We start from the raw sequence: 7,939 nt of genomic DNA, 5'->3' as shown, positions 1-7,939 counted from the left end.
CTAACATATTTTTGTCTCCTTGGCATGGATATTTAACATCGTTTATTCAGTCTTGGGTTTATGTTCTTTCGCCATTTACAGACATTTTACATCTACCTACTTCCTCAGCCTGCCCTGCCAATTTCTAATGAATTTGTGGATTTTCTTTTGTAATACAAACATGTGTGTGCTCATCTGCTCTTCAGTTTTTATGATATTTGTCTCATCTGTCCTGCTTTATGATACTTTTACAAAGAACATGAACAAATGCTTCTATTTTAGAGAAGATATGGGATCCAGGTTTCGGAGCCGTAAAACCAACCGTCGTGATTGGTGGACGAGTTGCCAGGTTGCAGCTTCTGTACCGTGCCGGCACATAAATAGGTTCGGCTCAAGCGGCGGCAGCATCATTCCCCCGTGACTGTCTGAGCGTCTCTCATCACCTTGGTTATCTCATCATCATCATGGTAGAAGCAAAGCCTACCAAGAAGGCTGCGGCTGCTGCTGCTGTGGTGGCCACCACCAGGAAACCTCGCGTCCAGGTTGCTCACCCGAAAACTAGTCAAATGGTTCTAGCCGCGGTCGCAGCACTCAAAGACCGTAAGGGCTCGTCTCTACAAGCAATCAAGAAGTACGTTGTTGCCAACAACAAAGTCGAGGCTGCCAAGATCGCCATTTACATCCGAAGATTTCTCAAGAAAGCAGTGGCTGACGGCATTCTTGTTCAGACCAAGGGAAGTGGAGCTAGTGGATCATTCAAGCTGGCCGTAGCAGAGAAGAGGGCCGTTCTAACTCCCAAGAAAGCCACCACAACCAAGAAACCATCTACAGCAGCAAAGAAGGCCGTGGTAACTCCCAAGAAAGCCGCCACAAGCAACAAACCACCTACAGCCTTGAAAAAGAAGCAGCAGCAGCAGCAGCTTGTTGTTGGGAACAAAAAGCCCAAAATAAAGAGAGCTTCAAAATCTCCCAAACCACCCAAGGCAAAGAAAGCTGTCAAGAAAACAACAAAGGCAAAATAAACGACGACATGCAAGCAGCATGAATACACATGACAATAAACATCCAGGCCTCCCCCCTCAGTGGAGGGGCCTCATATGATTCCAAAAAGAGTTTAGTTTTGTAGACAAATAAATCATTACTTTTGGGGTAGATTTACTCTGTATATATATATATATATATATATATATATATATATATATATTATATATATATATATATATATATATATATATTTATATATACACATGGGTGAGGTGATATGGTACCAAAGTTTTGGGTAAGGTGATTGACATTTACACAAGATAAAACACGAACCAATGGGAATAAAAACATAAGAATGGAAGTAACTGCAGAAGGCCTATTGGCCCATAACACAAGCACTTCCTCTTGATGCTTCTATATTGGTTCGGAGTCTTGAAGCTATAATATATATATATATATATATATATATATATATATATATATATATATATATATATATATATATATATATATATATATATATATATATATATATATATATATATATATATATGCACACAAAACTAAATAGTCTTGTTAGACAAATTGCCCCTATTAGAGGCAAGTTGACTAACAAGCCGAATGACTGCAATTGTTTTGAATTTGAGTTAAATCTAACATAGAAATGTAATCAAACCTAACCTAACCTATGCTAACCCAAGCTAAGCTAACCTAACCTAACCTAAGCTAACCCAAGCTAAGCTAACCTAACCTAACCTAACCTAACCTAACCTAACCTAAGCTAAGCTAACCTAACCTAACCTAACCCAGCAATTCATGATCTTAATATAATACTGTTAATTGGATAAACCAATTTGGAAAGAAATGTTCGAAAATAACAAAATTAACTGTGCTTGTTAGGAAAATTGGGCCTTGCATACTTGTCCCAATAGTGTGGTTCTCGCTTTTAGGTACGACATAAACGTATACCTAAGTTGAGAGAGAAAAAGATTCGCACTCAAACATGCATATCGATTGCCAGTCCTGAATTCTGGGTAGATATTCGTGTCCTCCCTTTTCATTTACCATCATTTGGATACTATCAAAACAGCTCTGAGAAGGATAAAATGAATAAAACGGGTAGCTCACTCATGTAAAAAGGAAGAGTTGGGAAAGATCTCTCTCTCTCTCTCTCTCTCTCTCTCTCTCTCTCTCTCCCCCTCACCCCCCCCCCCCCCCACCAATGATCCTGCTCTGCTAGTATATAACGTAACAAACCTTCCCCCCCCCCCCCCCCTCCCTCCCCAATCAGAGTCCCTTTAAGCATGCGAGGATAAAAAATAGATTTCATAAGACCCAATGTGCTAGCTGATATCAAAACAATTTATGTTATCGTCTATTAAGCCCTTCAGTAAAAAAGTATAGGGACCTAATTAGGTCCCGTTTTGAGGTGGTGGTGGGTGGAATCGATGGATTAGCCAAGCTCTTATCCGCCGAATCCGTAGAGGGTACGACCCTGGCGCTTCAGAGCGTACACCACGTCCATAGCAGTGACGGTCTTCCTCTTGGCGTGTTCCGTGTAGGTTACAGCATCACGGATGACGTTCTCGAGGAACACCTTCAGGACGCCACGGGTCTCTTCGTAGATGAGACCCGAAATACGCTTCACGCCGCCACGACGAGCTAAGCGACGAATAGCGGGCTTGGTGATGCCCTGGATGTTGTCACGTAGCACCTTACGATGACGCTTGGCGCCACCCTTTCCGAGTCCCTTGCCTCCCTTGCCGCGTCCAGTCATGGTGTTGAAGTTGTGTGAATCGAATTGACGAATGCCCGCACGATTTCCCGACTATATCCCATCAAGCGGACGTACTAGTAGCATTGCAACTCCTGCCTGCCCTTACTTTACGCTTGTGGTCGAGTAGACACGGCTTTCTCACAACGCTTTCAAAACTGCAGTTGCCTACTCGTCTGTTTCACGTCCCTGTGAAATGACTTTTGCACAAATCCAAAAAATAGAGCAAAATCAGCGATAATAGTGATTGAGGTGAGCCGCCTGTTGGCTGCAGCCAGAGGAAGGAGGGGAGGGGCAACGGGGTGACGTAGGCGAGTCGAGCAGCCAATGGCGCTCGAGCAAGCGCCTCGAGACGGCGTATATAAGCAAAAATTTTTCGGCGCCGGCCATCACAAACCACAGTTGTTCACCATGGCTCGCACCAAGCAGACTGCTCGCAAGTCCACGGGAGGCAAGGCTCCTCGTAAGCAGCTGGCCACCAAGGCAGCACGCAAGTCTGCTCCTGCCACAGGGGGTGTGAAGAAGCCTCACCGTTACAGGCCCGGAACGGTCGCCCTGCGTGAGATCCGTCGTTACCAGAAGAGCACCGAGTTGCTCATCAGGAAACTTCCCTTCCAGCGTCTGGTGCGCGAGATTGCCCAGGACTTCAAGACCGATCTTCGCTTCCAGTCGTCTGCCGTCATGGCTTTACAGGAGGCATCCGAGGCTTACCTGGTCGGTCTCTTCGAGGACACTAACCTCTGTGCCATCCACGCCAAGCGTGTCACCATCATGCCAAAGGACATTCAGCTTGCTCGCCGTATCCGTGGAGAGCGTGCATAAGCTAAATCGACCACCCTAGTATACACCAAACTCGGCCCTTCTCAGGGCCAAAATATCCTTCTAAGGAGATTTCAGACATTCCTAGCATCAGTCATATGAATTAACCTTCATCTACACATATAATAAATAAATAAATAAATAAACAAATACACTAATTTAGGTGTCATACATACACGTGATATCAATAAATCAAGTCATTTGTAGTACAACCTGTTCTCTTACAAACAAAACGCCGTCGCTTTTCGCTCTTATGCACTGTCAAGGATCACCCACCCCCCCCCCCCCCCCCCCAAAATAAAAATTGTCATACTGTACTAGAAATAAAAGCAGCTTGTATAAGTGACATACTGTCCAGTCCTGTTTTATTCTGTTTTCGGTCCTCTGGCTTAATCTGTTAAGTTAGGAGATGACATTTTAAATTAACCGTTTTCTTGACATTTTCAAACCTAAGAGGGTGGCCTGCATAGTAATCCTAATGTGGAACATAACAATGAATCTCTAATCTCTAGAAAAAAAAAAGATACCGAGTGCTTATATGTGTTGAGAGAGAGAGAGAGAGAGAGAGAGAGAGAGAGAGAGAGAGAGAGAGAGAGAGAGAGAGAGAGAGAGAGAGAGAGAGAGAGAGAGAGAGAGACACAGACAGACAGACACAGACAGACAACAGAGACAGACAAGACAGAGACAGACAGACAGACAGACAGACAGACTGAGAGAGAGAAACACACACAGACAGTTTCATAAATATTCTCATTTTATAGCTATTTGCTTTCAGTGACAGAGGTTTTTGTTATAATAGTATTGGTGTCTAACACTCACAATCTCTTTAGAAATTAAAGTGTGGCTCCAATGGAGCCGAGTTTGTTGGTTTGAGGCCAAGCCACCACCACAGGGCAGTAAGTAAGCCGTTTACTTGGAGGAGGTGTACTTGGTGACGGCCTTAGTGCCCTCAGAGACGGCGTGCTTGGCCAGTTCTCCGGGCAACAGGAGCCTTACAGCCGTCTGGATCTCCCGACTGGTAATGGTGGAACGCTTGTTGTAGTGGGCCAGGCGAGAAGCCTCGGCGGCGATGCGCTCGAAGATGTCGTTCACGAACGAGTTCATGATCGACATGGCTTTGGAAGAGATACCAGTGTCGGGGTGGACCTGCTTCAGCACTTTGTAGATGTAGATGCTGTAGCTCTCCTTCCTCCTGCGCTTCTTTTTCTTATCGCCCTTGGCAATGGCCTTCTGGGCCTTTCCGGCCTTCTTGGCAGCCTTTCCAGATGCCTTGGGTGGCATGATGATGCTCGTGCTGGCTGGCGTTGCGATACAATAATGAACTTTTGCGCGAGGCGAGCTTTCCTTTTATATCCCGCTCGCGACTCAGCTCAGAGCGGGTCGCGTGGCGGAGCGCGCTGATTGGTCAGTGGCGGGCTCCCTTGATCCTGAGCGGGGTATATAACACGAAGCTCGATCTGCGGGGCGGCATAAAACACCACAAACCCACAACAGCAGCAGCAATGTCAGGACGCGGCAAGGGAGGCAAAGTGAAGGGCAAGTCAAAGTCTCGCTCCAGCAGGGCCGGACTTCAGTTCCCCGTGGGCAGAATTCACCGTCTGCTGCGTAAGGGCAACTACGCCGAACGCGTCGGTGCTGGCGCTCCTGTCTACCTGGCAGCCGTCATGGAATACCTCGCTGCCGAAGTTCTGGAGCTCGCCGGTAATGCCGCACGTGACAACAAGAAGACCCGTATCATCCCACGTCACTTGCAGTTGGCCATCCGCAACGACGAAGAACTCAACAAACTTCTGTCTGGCGTAACCATTGCACAGGGAGGTGTTCTTCCAAACATTCAGGCAGTTCTTTTGCCAAAGAAGACAGAGAAGAAGTAAGCACTTCTGCCACCCACCACGACAAATACCATAACCAGGCTCCATCCGGAGCCACACACACTTTAATAGAGAGATTCAAGTAGACAATCAACTTTCAAACATTAATAATAACATTTATATTGATTTCATTTGGAATGTGTACATAACAAACAAACAAAACAAAATTATAGGGGATATTCAGCATCACTTGGAATATTAACCAATCATATAAATCCAATATATATTTTATATTTTACTTTAAGCGAGGAATTCATATTATATTAATTTTTAATCATACAAATGAACAAAAGCAATTCTTCACTAGACGTAATGAATGAATAAATGATCAAGGTTTTAATGTGTTTCATGAATATATATATATATATATATATATATATATATATATATATATATATATATATATATATATATATATATATATATATATATATATATAATATAATATAATATATTATAATACTTGTGAACCAGAATATGTTTGAGCAGCAGCGATCGTGCCTGCCATTGGCCGAAGTGCAACAATTCAAATAATTTAAAGGGCCTGCTCGGGTATATAAGAGAGGCTGGGAGACTGGGGCCGGTGGTGGGTGATGGGTGATGAGTGATGGTGTGGTGTGGTATGGTGTTGTTAAGAGTTGATTTACGGCCAGCCAGCCAGCTGCAGCCAAGGCAGGGCAGGGCAGGGCAAGGCAAGGCAAGGCAAGGCAAGGCAAGGCAAGGCAAGGCAATAACAGGACAGGACAGGCAAGGCAAGGCAAGGCAAGGCAAGGCAAGCAGGCGGGCGGGCGGGCGGGCGGGCGGGCGGGCAGGCAGGCAGGCAGGCAGCCACCAGCCAGCCAGCCAGCCAGCCAGCCAGCCAGCCAGCCAGCCAGCCAGCCAGCCAGCCAGCCAGCCAGGCAGGCAGGCAGGCAGGCAGGCAGGCAGGCAGGCAGGCAGGCAGGCAGCCAGCCAGCCAGCCAGCCAGCCAGCCAGCCAGCCAGCCAGCCACTCCCACTTTGTATTTATATGCATTCAATTTATATTCAAACATTATATATGTTAAGGGCCTAGTTTTAGTGTTTATTTTAAAAATGACAAACATCGAGTCGTTTTACCAGTCCTTTAGCGTTAACGGTGATGCATTTTAAAACTGAACAGAAATCACCTTTTCTGGATATATCAAATATCGAATCCGCTTAATGTGCCTACAATTCAATCATTCAAAAAATACATAATTTACATCATGCCTTTTCATAGAACAGACAATAAGATTTGAGACAATAAGAACTTTACTTTTATAACTAAAGTTGCACAATTATACCAACTCTATGGTGGCTGGGTGGTAAGGTGTGTGGCTGGTATTTTGGAAGTCGCGAGTTCAAACGACCCAATGGGAATAATACTTTTTTTTTTTTGCCATACAATCTTCCTAATACTATTATGTAGGTTTGTGTGTGTGTTTTTTTATTCATTCTTTGGTTTTATAGATGACATACATATTGACTCCTTTTACCGGTCCTTAATTAGGCTCTGGGGAAGCAATGGTGGTGGTGGTGGTGGTGGTGCATTTAAAACTAAACCAAAAATCACCAGTTCTGGACGCGTCAAATATCATATCCGCTTAATGTGTCTACAACCTAATTACTTAAAACTACACTATTTAATTCATTCATATCATGTGCATATTGGTCATTATGCTCATACAACCGACATCAAAATTTATTTTCATTATTAGAATCATACATTTCATCAAGTAATACAGATACAAAGAGATTTTCTTTCTGAGAAGACCGTTAGTATTGGCTTGCAGGCAGGCAGGCAGGCAGGCAGGCATTTGAGGGTTATTATTTCGCCTGTTGATTGGGGGGAGGGTTGATGTGTTAGGGGGTTTTCGGTTAGATGTGGTGGTGGTGATTGGTGGTGATTGGTGGTGATTGGTGGTGATTGGTGGTGATTGGTGGTGGTGGTGGTGGTGGTAGTAGGTGGGAGTTGGGGGGGGGGGGGGGGGGGGGGAAGGGGAGGGGAATGATGGTCTGTGGATTCGTTCTCCGTACCCTTTACATATAAGCAAAAATATGCCTTCTTGTGGGTATAGAAACATTAACACAAATTATATCAGTAACTGATATTGTAGCCTTTTAAACAGAAAAGATTTGTACATACAAATACTTTTTAATTATCATTTATTTGTGGAAATGGCATTTACGTCATTAAATTGATACCTCAGCATCAAGCTTGTGTCCTGCAGCAGTGGTCCAGTGGTAAAGTGTATATAAGTGATGCGTATTCTTGGAGTTGCGAGTTCAAACCCGGATTAAGCTATATATATATACAACATGTTTTGTTTTGGTTGTTTGTTTTTGTATAAAGCCTCACACAATATCTATATTAAGCGAGTTTGTTTTAAACATGACATACATATTAATTCATTTTACCAGGCCTTATTCCACACAACTCCGTGAATTTCCCGTGGAGCCAGCCATTCAAACAAAAACAAACGAAACAAAACAAAACAAAACAAAAACATTAT

This window comes from Procambarus clarkii, unplaced genomic scaffold (assembly GCF_040958095.1).
Source record: "Procambarus clarkii isolate CNS0578487 unplaced genomic scaffold, FALCON_Pclarkii_2.0 HiC_scaffold_206, whole genome shotgun sequence".
NCBI classification, from domain to species: domain Eukaryota; kingdom Metazoa; phylum Arthropoda; class Malacostraca; order Decapoda; family Cambaridae; genus Procambarus; species Procambarus clarkii.
The sequence above is the reverse complement of the archived record's forward strand: the minus strand, read 5'-3'. Positions refer to the sequence as shown.